This window comes from Orycteropus afer, unplaced genomic scaffold (genome assembly GCF_000298275.1).
Source record: "Orycteropus afer afer isolate SDZICR_OR568_19922 unplaced genomic scaffold, OryAfe1.0 scaffold00230, whole genome shotgun sequence".
In the NCBI taxonomy this organism is placed as follows: domain Eukaryota; kingdom Metazoa; phylum Chordata; class Mammalia; order Tubulidentata; family Orycteropodidae; genus Orycteropus; species Orycteropus afer.
The window spans coordinates 2,251,683-2,266,495 of record NW_006921817.1 but is presented as its reverse complement, the minus strand read 5'-3'; the positions used below and the strand labels follow the sequence as shown (position 1 = coordinate 2,266,495).

The window sequence follows — 14,813 nt, the reverse complement described above, 5'->3', positions numbered from 1 at the left end:
GTGGTGTAGTGGTTAAGGCATTTGACTGCTAACCAAAACGCTGGAGGTTCAAAGTTACCAGCCAGGCTGTGGAAGAAAAATGAGACCATCTGCTTCCATAAATAAAGATTTATAGCCTTGGAAACCCAAAGGGGATCAATATGAGTCAGAATCAACTTGATGACAGTGTTTTGGTTTAATAGAGAGAGAAAGAATCTTAGAAATTGTTTTTTTTTTTTTTTTTTTTAATTATATCCTATGTTCCTGGATTCTTTGATATGAACACATCAGAACTAAACAATATGGGCATACATCAGAATCTGTCCCCTTCTTTTTTTCCATCTATTTACAATTCACTGATGCTAATATGATTATCAAATCAAATCAAGGCATTAAAAATAATTTAAAAATTCACATTTCCTAGAATTGTTGTTACACTGCCGCATGACCTTTGAAAATATCGGACCAATTATTTTATGTAACTAGGAGTGAATTCATCCTTAATTACAAATGAAGTAATTCATTATTCTGAAATGAAGCAGATAATGAGTAATATAATTTTAAAACCATCCTAATTGAATTAGAAATATCTCTACTTGACCTCAGAAACCATATTTCTGATGTCTAATAAGTGTTAACAGAAAAATATCCACACACCATACCCTTTCAAATTGGACAACATGTTGTTCTGTGTACATGGGGTCACCATGAGTAGTAGCTGACTTGACAGCAGCTCACAATATACCCTTTCATTCACACCATCTTTTTTGTGTTACATAATCAAGATTTTAGTACAGCAAAAATACAGAAAACTTAAATGCTTTTGTGATATTCTGGACTTCAGTTCTACAGTAAAGATATTGTAGTTGAGCGAGAATTAGTTTTACTTCCATTTTTCCCCTCAGGAAGGAGGTTAACTTCACTTTTGCTTTTAGCTAGAGATAATTGTTTCTGTTTTGCTATATTTTCCATTTTATCTCCTTTATTTTAAATTCATTTGCTTCTACTCCAATGATTTATATATCTTATGTATATTAATAATATTAACCAATTTGATAGCAATTTTAATGTGCTGATTTTCTTTTCTTGAAGTACAATCAATATCACATAGCAATGACAGCAATTTATATTTGGATAGCAAAGTACATCATGTTTTCATAATATTTTATATTAAACATCACTGCAAAGACTGTTGTTATTCTCATTTTACAGATAAAGGAGATGAGGTACAAGCAAAGAACATACAGTTAGTAAGTGCTAGGGCTCATATTTAAACATAATCTTCTAATAATTCCACTTCATTTTCTGCCATATAACAGATTCCCATGATTTTACACCTAGCTGGTTCATGTTGACCAACATTGTTGTTTAATGTTGACTACTTTTTTTCTGTATGGTCTCAGTAGCTGTAAATTTAACTACAAAACACAAGCTAATCTCATACACTGAGAGTAATAGTACTTCATTTCTTGAGGATTAAATTACTTCCTCTAGAATATACTTTTTCCACTCTAGAATATGATAATAATTTAGCAAATATCAAAACATTTTATTAATACATTACAAATTCTACCATTGCAATTCTACCTTCAGTTCCAATAATAAACCATAACATCTCATAGTTAAGCAACTTCACATTAGGACTGGGTACATGTTAGAAAAATAAATTCAAAATTATTTATAACAGATTCTACTGTGTTCTCACATTACTTTCTCTACAAATAAGAGGGAAATACATCCACATACTTTGAGTTTCCATATCCTCTGAATTTGATTACCTTTAAAAAAAATGCTATATTTGAATTTAAATGAGCTATTGACATATTCCATAATCCATTTATCTGATTACCTCCCATTTCATTAGTTACTATTGTTTCTTTGTTCTTGCTTTTTGAAAAGACCCTTTGAATGTTAATGGCTCTAGTCATCTTTTCCTCCCTGTATATACACTTTCTTTTTTGGAGATCTTGTCTTGTCCATGGTTTCCAATTGATGGCTCTAAAATGTATACCTGTAGCTTGGACCTCTCCCCTGAACCCAAATGTGTCTCTCTTCAGCGTAGCATAGTGATTATCAGCAAAGACCCTTCAAACAGGTTTTCTCTGAGCTAATCAAAACTGTGCCATTTATGTTAACTGTAGCAGCTATAATAATAACCCCTACTTTTTACTGTAATTGAAAAGATTAAGTAAAAGGGTTTGGAACAGTGCCTGGAGCATACTCTGAAACCAAACCAAACTCAGTCATCTATTTGATTCTGACTTCTAGCAACCCCCATAAGGTTTCCAAAACTGTAATCTTTATAGAAGCAGACTGCCTCATCTTTCTCCCACAGAGTGGCTGGTGAATTCAAACTACTGACCTTCTGGTTAGCAGCCAAATTCCTTAACCAATATACCACCAGAGCTCCTTTGGTGCATATTAAGCATCATTAGATGATAACTATTATCTGATTGCATATCTCCACTTAGATATCTAATATGTAGCTCAAACTTTATGTGACAAAAGCAGGACAGTTGGTTTCTTCTCTGCACACACCCAGTTTTCCCTTTCTCAGTAAATGGTATCACACACAGTTCAGCAAATTTCCTGGGCCAAATACCAAGAAGCAATCCTGATTCTTCTCTTTCTTTCACCCAATCCATTCAATCCATCCATCAGTAACCAAAACTCACTGTTGTCAAGTCAGATCCAACCCACAGCGACCACTCCTTGGGTTTCCAAGGTGGAATCACTACAGAAGTGGATTGCCTGACCTTCCTTCCGAGGAATGGCTGGTGGGTTTGAACCACCAGCCTTCTGGTTAGCAGTCAAATGCCTTAGACACTACACCACCAGAGCTCCCCATTCATCAGTAAGTCCTGCCAAATTTACCTACAAAATATCTCCTGAATCTAACACATTTCCGACTCCAGTTCAAGCTGCCACTGTTTCCTACCTAAACCACAACAGCAGTACCTCAACTGGTTCCCTCCTTTTTTTCCCTCCTCCCCAGTCGATCCTTTGTACAGAGTAATCTTTCCAAGCTTGGTACACAGAGTGGACCCTTGAAAAATATTTTGTGGCTGACTAACTCTGTGCTTGCTAAGTTCTTGTAATGAATTTCATATTCTCCTGAAAAATTTAATCAAACTGAAAATGAGTATAGATCCCTGACAAATTGATGTTAGATAAAGAAGGAGAATGAGTCATTCTGAACCATTTAGGAACTCTATATTTGGGGTCCTGTGCATTTTGTTTTATGCATCTAGAGTGTCAGTGTGTCAGAGTAGGACTATGCTTCAAAGGGTTTTCAATGGCTGATATTTTGGAAGTAAATGACAGACTTCTGAGGTCCCTCTGGATAGATTTGAACTTTCAGCCTTTTGGTTGCCAGCCAATTGATTTAATCACATGCACCACTCAGATGTTCTGTGTTGTTGTTAGGTTCTGATTTGTAGTGGTGAAGTTGGTCTGTCAGTTTGGTTCAGATGCATAGCACTGCTACACACAACAGAATGAAACACTCCCCAGTCCTGCTTCATCCTCACCAGTGTTGCTATGTTTAAGCCCATTGTTGCAGCTGTTGTTGTTATGTGCTGTGGAGTCAGACCCGACTCATAGCGACCCCTCCTTGGGTTTCCGAGGCAGTATCACTATGAAAGTAGATTGCCCCATCTTCCTTCCAAGGAGTGGCTGGTGGGTTTGAACCACCAGGCTTCTGGTTAGCAGTCAAATGCCTTTAGGCACTATGCTACCAGAGCTCCTACTGTGTTAATTTACCTTGTTGATGATCTTCCTCTTTTTTTTTTTGACCCTCTCCTTTACCAAAGGATGATGTCTTTCTCCAGGGACTGGTCCCTGCTGATAATATGTACAAAGTACATGTGATGAAATATCACCATCTTCACTTCTAAGGAGCGTTCTGGCTATACTCCTACAAAGACAGATTTGTAAACTTTTCTGGTAGTCAATGGTATATTTACTATTCATCACCAACATCATAATTCAAAGACATCAATTCTTCTCTGGTCTTCCTTATTCATTGTCCAGCTTTCACATGCATACAAAGCAAGTGAAACTACTGTGGCTTGGGTCAGGCACACCTTAGTCCTCAAAGTGACATCATTGCTTTTTAACAACTTTAAAGAGGTGTTTTGCAGCAGATTTGCCCGATGTGATGGTTACATTGATCTCTTGATTGCTGTCTCCATGGGTGTTGGTTGTGGATCCAAGTAAAATGAAATCCCTGACAACTTCAATCTTTTCTCCATTTATTGTATGTTACTTATTGGTCTAGTTGTGGGGATTTTTGTTTTCTTTATGTTGAAGTGTAAACCATACTGAAGGCTGTAGTCTTTGATCTTCATCAGTAAGCATATTAAGTCCTCTTCACTTTCAGCAAGCAAGGGTTGTGTCATCTGCATATCTCAGGTTGTTAATGAATCTTCCACAATACTGATAACCTAGTTCTTCTTCGTATAGTCCATTGTCTCAGATTTTGTGGTAATCTGACCATAAAGACAAAATCAGCATAAAGACTAAGTATGGTGAAATGATACAACACTGACATACAACTTTCCTGATTTTAAGCCATGCAGTATCTCCTTATCCTGCTTGAATGACTGGCTCTTGGTCAATGTAAAGGTTCCTCATGAGCACAACTAAGTGTTCTGGAGTTGAATGATACTGGAAGCATCAAAAGAATATATAAGGAATTCAGAGAGTCACAGTACCAAAAAGAATTGGTCAATTTGTTATCCATAATTTTTTATGATCTGCACAGTCAGATGCCTTTTCATAGTCACTAAAATACAGGTAAACATCTTTCTGATATTCTCAGCTTTTGGCCAAGTTTCATATGATATCTACAATGATTGTCCTCATTGCAAATCCTCTTCTGAATCTGGCTTGAATTTCTGGCAGTTTCCTGTCTGTGTATTGCTGGAACCATTTTTGAATTATCATCAACAAAATTTTCCACTGATATTAATGATAATGATTGATAGTTTCTGCATTCTGTTGGATCACCTTTTCTTTGGACTAGGCATAAATATGGATCTCTTCCAATCAGTTGGCCAGTTAGCTGTCTTCCAAATTTCTTGGCACAGACTACTGAGCACCTCCAGTGCAGCATCCATTTGTTGAAACATTTCAATTGGTTAATTGCTGTATAATTACTGTATGGCCTTTGTTTTTGCCAATGCCTTCAGTGCAATTTGGACTTCTTCCTTCAATACCATTAATTCTTGATTACATGTTACCTCCTGAAATGGTTGAACTAATTCTTTTTGGTACTGTGACTCTCTGTATTATCTCTGTACTATCCTCCTTTGATGTTTCCAGCATCATTTAATATTTTTTCCATAGAATCCTTCAGTATTGCAACTCAAGGCTTGAATTTTTTCTTCACTTCTTTCATCTTGAGAAATACTGAGCATCATAGCAACACACTGGCCACCATAGTATGACAGAGAGGTGAGTTGTGGAGAAATTCTATACAGATGATTTAATTCATTACCTGACCTTCAAGGAGTACATACAGAGATTTTTTTTATTTGTTTATTTATTTTATAATTCCAAGGAGATTCCAGAATCATCATCAGGCATACGTACATAGCTCTGGTGGTGCAGTGGCTAAGGGGTTTGGCAGCTAACCAAAAGGCCAATCGTTCAAACCCACCAGCCACTCTGCAGAAGAAAGATGGAGCTTCCATAAAGATTTACATCCTTAGAAACCCAACAGGGGTTCGGAATGAGTCAGAATCAACTCCATGCCAATGAGTTTTGTTTGAGTGACCCAACATGTGCAGAGATTTTCAAGGATTAGGGTTTTCAAGACTATAGCTTTGTAGAAGCAGATCACAAGGTCTGTCTTCTAAAGCACCACTTGGTGGGATACAATTGGTGACTTTTCAACCATTAATTGAGTGTTTAACTGTTTGCACTACCCAGTAGTACTTAAGACTAGAAGGTGGGAAATATTTTCCAAATGATTAGGAGTTGGAGGCACTATAAGAACCAGTCTTTAAAGGACATTTGCACTGTATTATGCATTATTTACTAAAGCAGGAACATACACTAATCCACTGTACATTATCCAAAAATTTTCAACATGGTTGAAATTCTTTATTTATTTTTAATTTAAGGCTTTATTAAAGGAAAAATGCAATTCATGTTCCACTTTTCAAAACATTAAGGTCATCATTAAGAGCAGCAGTGGCAGGGATCCAGGTAAAGAGAGGGACCCAGGCCCCACCCCCATGAGGCAGGAGAGCAGGGGAAAGAGAAGCCAGAGGGGAAACAAAGCAAGCAGCAGTGGCAGGGATCTAGGTAAGGGGAGAGCAGAGAGTTTTTGAACAACTAAGAGAGACAAAATTGTCTGTCCGTTTGTCCTACTGTGGTGGCTTTCATGTTGCTGTGAGGCTTAAGGCTGTACCACCAGAGTTTCAACTGCCAGCAGGGTTGCACATGGTGCACAGGATTCAGCACAGCTTACAGACTGAGACAGACTAGGAGGAAGGAAGAGGCCATGCAATTCTCAAAGAATTGGCCAGGAAAAACCTTATGTATAGCAGTGAAACACTGTCTAACACATTACTGCACAACTTTATGAATAGCCCAGAAACATTGTCTGATAAAGTGCAGGAAGATGAGCCCCTTAGGTTAGAGGACTCAGAAAATATGACTGGGAAAGAGCTGCATCATCAGAGTGGAACCAACCTTATTGATATGGATAAAGTAAAGCTTTGGAGACCTCTGTTTATTGATCTGTCATGACTCAAATTGAGGGGAAACAGTTGCAAGTATCCATTAATAATCAGAACATAAATGTACAAAGTCTGAATCTAGGAAAATTAGAAGTTGTAAAAAATGAAATGGAATGCATAAAAAATGATATCTTAGGCATTAGTGAGATGAAATGGACCAGTTTTGGCAAATTTGAATCAGACAACCATATGATCTACTATTATGGAAATGACAATTTGAAGATGACATTCATCGCCACAAAGGAAGTTTCAAGATCTGTCCTGAAGTACAATGCTGTCAGTGATAAGATAATATCCATACACCTACAAGGAAGACCCATTAATACTACCATTATTCAAATTTATGCACGAACCACCGAAGCCAAAGATGAGGAAATTGGAGGTTTTTATCAACTTCTGCAGTCTGAAATTGACTGAAAATGCAATCAAGATATGTTAATTATCACTGGTGACTGGAATGTAAAAGTTGGAAACAAAGAAGAATCACTGCTACTTGGAAAATTTAGCCTCAATGAGTGAAGTAACACTGGAGATTGCATGATAGAATTTTGCAGGACCAACAACTTATTCATTGCAAATACCTTTTTTCAACAACACAAAGCACAGCTATACGCATGGACTTTGCCAGATGGAGTACACAGGAATGAGATTGACTATATCTGTGGCAAGACATGATGGACAAACTCAATATCTCAGCCAAAACAAGGCTAGGAGCTTATTGTGGAACAGACAATCAACTGCTCATATGCAAGTTCAACTTGAAGTTGAAGACAATTAAAACAAGTCAATGAGAGCCAAAATATGACCTTGAATATATCTCTCCTGAATTTAGAGACCATCTAAAGAATAGATTTGATGCATTGAACACTAACGACAGAAAACCAGAAGAATTGTGGGATAACATCAAGAACATCATCCATGAAGAAAGCAAGAGATCATAAAGAAGATGAGAAGAGAAGAAAAGACCAAAATGGATGTCAGAAGAGCCTCTGAAACTTGCTTTTGAGCAGAGTAGCTAAAGCAAATGGAAGAAATGACAAGAAAAGGAGCTGAACAGAGATTGCAAAGAGCAGCTCAAGCAGACGAAGCCAATTAATATAATGAAATGTGCAAAGACCTGGAGTTAGAAAAACAAAAGGGAAGAACACACTCAGCATTTCTCAGCTGAAAGAACTGAGGAAAAGATTAAAGCCACAATTGCAACATTGAAAGATTCTATGGGCAATATATTGAATGATGCAGGAAGCATCAAAAGAAGATTGAAGGAATACACAGAGTCACTGTACCAAAAAGAATTGGTTGATGTTCATCCATTTCTGGAGGTGGCATATGATCAAGAACCAATGGTATTGAAGAAAGAAGTTGAAGCTGCACTGAAGGAATTGGCAAAGAACAAGGAGGCTCCAGGAATTGATGGAATACCCATTGAGATGTTTCAACAAATGGATGCAACACTGGAGGCACTTACTCGGTTATGCCAAAAGATTTGGAAGACAGCTACCTAGCCAACTGACTGGAAGAGATCCATATTTGTACCCATTCCAAAGAAAGGTGATTCCACAGAATGTGGAAATTTGAACAATATCATTAATATTGCATGCAAGTAAAATCTTACTGAAGATAATTCAAAAACAGTTGTAGCAGTATATTGACAGAGAACTTCTAGAGGTGCAAGCTGGATTTCAGAAGAGGGTGTGGAACAAGGGATATCATTACTGATGTCAGATGGATCTTTGCTCAAAGCAAAGAATACCAGAAAGATGTTTACCTGTGTTTTAATGACTATGGAAAGGCATTTGATTGTGTGGATCATAACAAACTGTGGATAACATGGAGAAGAATGGGAATTCCAGGACACTTGATTGTACTCATACATAGACCAGGAGGCTGTTGTTCAAACAGTACAAGAGGATACTGCATGGTTTAAAAATCAAGAAGGGAGTGTGTCAAGGTTGTATTCGTTGAATTTATCCTTTCACCATACTTATTCAAGCTGTATGCTGAGCAAATAATCCGAGAAGCTGGACTATATAAAGAAGAACATGCCATCAAGATTGGAGGAAGAATTATTAACAACTTGTGATACGCTGACAACACAACTTCGCTTGCTGAAAGTGAGGATGATTTGAAGCACTTAGTGATGAAGATGGAAGAATACAGTCTTTAGTATGGATTACATCTCAATATAAAGAAAACAAAAATCCTCACAAGTGGACCTATAAGCAGCATCATGAAAAATGCAGAAAAGATTGAAGTTGTCAAAGACTTCACATTGCTTGGTTCTACAATCGATGCCAATAGAAGCAACAGTCAAGACATAAGATGATGTATAGTACTGGGCAAGTCTTCTGCAAAGGACCTCTTTCAAGTGCTAAAGAGCAAAGGTGTCTTCTCGAGGACTAAGGTGCACCTGATGCAAGCCATGGTATTTTCAGTCACCTCATATGCATGTGAGAACTGGACATTGAATAAGGAAGACCAATAAAGAATTGATGCTTTTGAGTTGTGGTGCTGGTGAAGAATGCTGAAAGTACCATGGACTGCTAAAAGAAATAACAAATCCATCCTGGAGGAAGTGCAGCCAGGATGCTCCTTGAAAGCGAGAATGCCCAGACTTCATCTCACCTACTTTGATCATGTTATCAGAAGGGACCATTCATTACCTGGAGAAGGATGTCATGCTTGCTAAGGTGGAGGATTGACTAAAGAGGGGAAGGCCCTCAAGGAGATGGATTGACACAGTGGCTGCAGTGATGAGCTCAAGTATGGCAAGGATTGCGGAGCTGGCACAGGTCCAGGCAGTGGTTTGTTCTGCTGTGCATGGGGTTCCTATGAGTCAGAGCCAACTTGATGGCACCTAACAACAACAACGTCAGTCAATGTTTTACTATTTGAGATTTAGAAGACCTTAAAAATGCTGAAGCTGTACATCTTAAAAAAAAAAAAAAAAACAGAAAACACACAACCTTGTTATCATTTTGTGGAGGTTGGATTCAGCTTAATATGGTTTGAGGCTTTATACTCAGAAGTCACATACATTGTGGTATGGTCAAAGTCTTAGCACACATTATGCCAAGGAATAGAAGAACAAAAAGAAGTAAGGCTGCTGAAGGACAATAGTAAAACCACTTAAAAGGAGAAAGTCCTGACTTGGGGCTGATATCAATACTTTATTCTTTTTCATATGAAAAAATTTTTGTTTCTGAAATCTTAGAAATTTCAAAAAAATAGATATAATGGAACATCCTGAGTTTCAGAGAGTTTGTGCAAACGAGTTTCTGGGTTTGAGGCTACTTTCTTGTTTGTTTGTTTTTTCTTTTTTTTTTTTAATATTTCTATCTGCATCATTTCAGAATTAGAACATACATAATTTCTGGTTACTTTATAGTAAACAGAATTCAGTTGCATGACAAAATTAGGCATATTGATTTATTTCTCCTTCTTCATCCTCTGGAGCAATAGCTGTTTTTTTAAAAACAATATATATCCTTGTAACAAGTCCTCAAGCTGGAATTTTCTTTATTCTCAAGCTTTGGAATAGTGCTTCTTCTAAACCAGATTTACTAAAGTACAATTAGGCTTCTTGTGGTTGTTAGGTGCCATCAATTCGGCCCCGAATTTTAGTAACTCCTTCCACAACAGAATGAAACACTGCCTGGTCCTGTGCCAACCTCACAATAATTTCTGTGTTTGTTTTTTTTATACATTTAGGCCTTAACTTAAGGCCTAGATTAGGAAAGAAAACATGAGAAAGGAAGCTGGTGATTGTTTTGAATATGTTGTCATCAGAAACAATTGTTGTTGCTTTTAGGTGCCATTGAATCAGCTCTGACTCATAGCACCCCTATGTACAACGAATCACACTCTGCCCGGTCCTTCACCAGCTTCACAATCCTTGCTATACCTGAGCCCATTGTTGCAGCCACTGTGTCAATCCATCTGGCTGAGGGCCTTCCTTTTTTCCTTGACGCTTCACTTTCCTAAGCATGATATTCTTCTCCAGGAAATAGTCCCTTTTGACAACATGACCAAAGTAGGTGAGACAAAGTCTAGCCATTCTCACTTCCAGGGAGCATTCTGGCTGCACTTACTCATGGACAGCTTTGTTCATTCTTCTGGCAGTTTGTGGACTTTCGGTATTCTTTACCATCACTACAGCTCAAAAGCATCAACTCTTCTTCAGTCTTCCTTATTCATTGTTCATCCTTCATATGCATATGAGGTGACTGAAAATACCATGGCTTGGGTTGGGCATAGCTTAATCTTCAAAGTGACATCTTTGTTCTCTGGCTCTTAGAGAGGACTTTTGCAGCACATCCACCCAGTGCAATACATCATCTGATTTCTTGACTGCTGCTTCTATTGGTGTTGGATTGTGGAAGAAAGTAATATGAAATCTTTGACAAGTTCAATCTTTTCTCCACTTATCGTGATGCTGCTTATAGGAATAATTGTGAGGATTTTTGTTTTCTTTATGTTGAGATGTCATCCATACTGCAGATAGTAGTTTTTAATTTTCATCAGTAAGTGGTTTAAGTCATCTTCACTTTCAGCAAGCAAGGTTGTGTCCTCTGCATATTGCAGGTTGTTAATGACTCTTCCTCCAATCCTGATGCCATGTTCTTCTTGATATAGTCCAGCTTCTCACATTATTTGCTCAGCATACAGATTGAATAAGTATGGTAAAATGATACAACCCTGATGCACTCCCTTCCTGATTTTAAACCATACAGTGTTCCCTTGTTCTGTTCGAATGACACACTCCTGCTCTATGCACAGGTTCCTCATGAGCACAATTAAGTGTTCTGGAATTCCTGTACTTCTCAATGTTATCCATAATTTGTTATGGTCCGTGCAATCAAATGCATTTGCATTTGCAGTATGACAAACTGACAGATGAGTGGTGGTCAGAAACAATTATCTATAGCTATTATTTGCTTTGAGCTCAAAGAACATGCAACATTCTGCTAAAAGAAGGTGGTACAGAAAAAGAGGCAAAGATCCAAAGATATGTAATCTATTTTAGTAAAGAAGATCTTTGTGTTCAGTCCAAAGTTCAAGATTCTTGAGTGAAATGTGTAATAGATCACTTTGATCTATTACACATTTGTAATAGATCATCAAACCATCAGTTTGATCCTCACCTTATGTACAACAGAATGAAACATTGCCTGGTTCTAGAGCGTTCTCATGATCACTGATACTTTCCATTCCACCTCACTGAGCATCTCTGTTGCCCTCACTGATCCTTTATTTCACCAACATGATGTCCTCCCCCAGCAACTGATCATTCCTTATGATGGATTCAAGAGAAATAAGTTGGACACTGGTCTATTGTGATCTCTAAGGTTTTCACTGGCTAATTTTCAGAAGTTTATCCCTAACTCTTTCTTCTTAGTTTTGTCTTAGTCTGAAACCTCTGCTGAAACGTGTCCACTATAAATACTCTGCTGGTATTTATCAATCAAATAACATATGTACATAGTCTTGCTAAAGCTTTACCTCAGGTAGATTTTGTCAGGCCTTTTTACCATAAAATAAGTCTGCTAACCGAAGGCAAAAATGATTCTTGATTTTAAATATTGGAAGGTAAAGCAAAATTCCTTCCCTTTCCACTACAAATAAAGCCTAAGCATTAAATGTGAATTTTACGTACCTTTGAATATCACTTGATAAGCATTAATTACTACATGAAGGATACTACGCTGCCAGAAAAAAAGCAAACCACTGTTGTCCAGTTGATTCTGATTCACAGCAACCTTATAGGTCAGAGTAGAACTGCCTCAATAGGGTTTGCAAGGCTGTAAATCTTTATGGGAATAGAACTGCCACGTCTTTCTCCCACAGAATAGCTGGTGGGTTCAAATAGTCCACCTTTTGGTTAGTGGCCAACTGTTTTAACTACTGTACCACCAGGGCTCAAAGACACTGGTATAAAGTGGAAGAAAAGAAAGAAAATACATGCATACCTCCTGTTCTTGAAGCTGATAGAGTTCATTTGGAAAAATAAGATTGAAATATATATGCATACTAATAATATAATATTATTTAAAATATTTTTACATATTAGTATAGATAAATTTTACAGGAACAGTGAAAATATTTTCCAGTCATAGAACAGATAAAAAAATATGTAAGAGCTACATCACTCTAAAATTCAGAAGCAAAAATCAGTATTTCTAAAAGTCCTTTCTTTCCTCTAGGTATCTTGAACCATAGCTTTGGCGAAAAGTACCATCGATTGCCCAATCTTTCTTCTGAGGAGTGGCTGGTGGGTTTGAACCGCCAACCTTCTGGTTATCAGGCAAATGCCTTAAGTACTATTCCACTAGAGCTCTTTAGATTATGTACGACTTTATCTCCACCTGAGTTATTATCTCTTGTCCTTTTTCTTCCTAGCACAGTCTCCATATGAAAGCCAGAATGAGCTTTTAAAACTTCAAGTCAGATCACATGCTCATGTACTTAAAGTCCATGTGTGGCTGCTCGGTGTGCTGGCTATAACTACTGCAAGTGCTTGCATAACCTAGACACCACCTAGTTCTATAGTATCATCTCATGACATTCTTTCCAACACTCACTAGTGTCTAGGACAGGATTCTATCTGCAGACCATTGAATAAGCCAAGATTTCCTAGTGAGAACTTTTCCACATGCAGTTCCCCTTTGCATAGTTAATTTTCATCCATTATTTAGGTGTCAGATTAAATGTTATTCCTCAGAAAAGCTAAGTGAGATTATCCTCTCAGAAATTTTTCTTCTAGCCCTTGCCACAATATTTAATTAATTTCCATTTATTTGATTTTTTTTAACATTTTTTTCCCATTATGCTGTGAATTCCACTAGGCCACATACTCTACTTTTCCTCACCTCTAATATTCCCAGTGCCTGACATAGTGCCTTATACATAGTAGGAGCTCAGTACATATTTGGTGAGTGGCTAGACAGATGAAATACTAGGAGACAGGAAATAGAAAATGTATTTCATTCTTTTAAAAGTACAGACACACAATACTGATAAAATGTAATAGCATTTATATATAGTACATCAGTTTCTATTTCAGGTCTAGTAATTGTCTTTGTTTTTGGTCAGATCCTGTTTGCTGGCATCATTTTTCAATATATGCTCCCCATAAGATTAAGCTTCAAGTAGTCTGTGTTTCTGCTGATTTACCACAGGATTGCCCTAGGGTACAGTATATGCCATAGCATTTAATTGAACCAAACCAATAGGTTGTCCTGTCTCAGTAGTTCTCAAAGTATGGTCCCCAGAACAGCAGTAGAAACTTCACTTGGGAACTTGTAGAAAATATGAATTCTGGAACCCCACCCTAGGTCTATGACCATACTTCATCAGAAAACTGGGAGCAGGGCCCAGCAGATGATCTGAGGCACACTAAAGTTTGAGAAGCACTAATCTAGTTAATCTAGTTCATCTTGGATGGGAGTTCATGGAAGTCCAGTTCTATCTTTTCATCACTTAGACATGTTGTTGTTGTTGTTAGGTGCCATCAAGTTGGCTCTGACTCCCAGTGACTCTACGCACAACAGAACCAAACACTGCCTGGTCCTGCGCCAGCCTCATAATCCTTGCTATACCTGAGCTTATTGTTGTAGCCATTGTGTCAGTCCATCTTATTGAGAGTCTTTCGTTTTTTGCTGACCCTCCACTTTACCAAGCATAATATTCCTCTCCAGGGAATGGTCCCTTCTGAGAACATGACCAAAGTAGACATGCTTCTTGAATTGCCAGGTTCTATTGGTGGGCTCAGTGGAGGAAAGATATTGGGAAGCAATGTTGTGTCCAACCTGAGTTGGCTCCAATTGGAGTGGAAATAGCAGGAGATGGATTTTGAGTTGAAAGTGACAAGATCATATCTCCAATTATATGTACTTTTATTTTGTAAGCATTTGGATGTTCTACAGCAACATGTCTGAAACTCATAAGTAAACGTCAGCTGATGCTTATGAGGTGAAAGATTTCTGTGAGAAAAACCTGGACCATCTTATGGTCAAATGCCATTTTTGTTTCTCTCTTGAATAGCTATTAAAGTTTGTATGTGGATGCTTTTTTCTCTCTCCTAGA

At 37.6% G+C, this 14,813-nt stretch overlaps 1 protein-coding gene across 1 annotated transcript in view; it reads left to right on the top strand.

Moving 5' to 3' along the window:
* The window catches only part of DLC1 (DLC1 Rho GTPase activating protein), a 606,782-nt gene that overhangs the window by 267,864 nt on the left and 324,105 nt on the right, over positions 1-14,813 (top strand). The gene's annotated exons all lie outside the window — the stretch shown is intronic.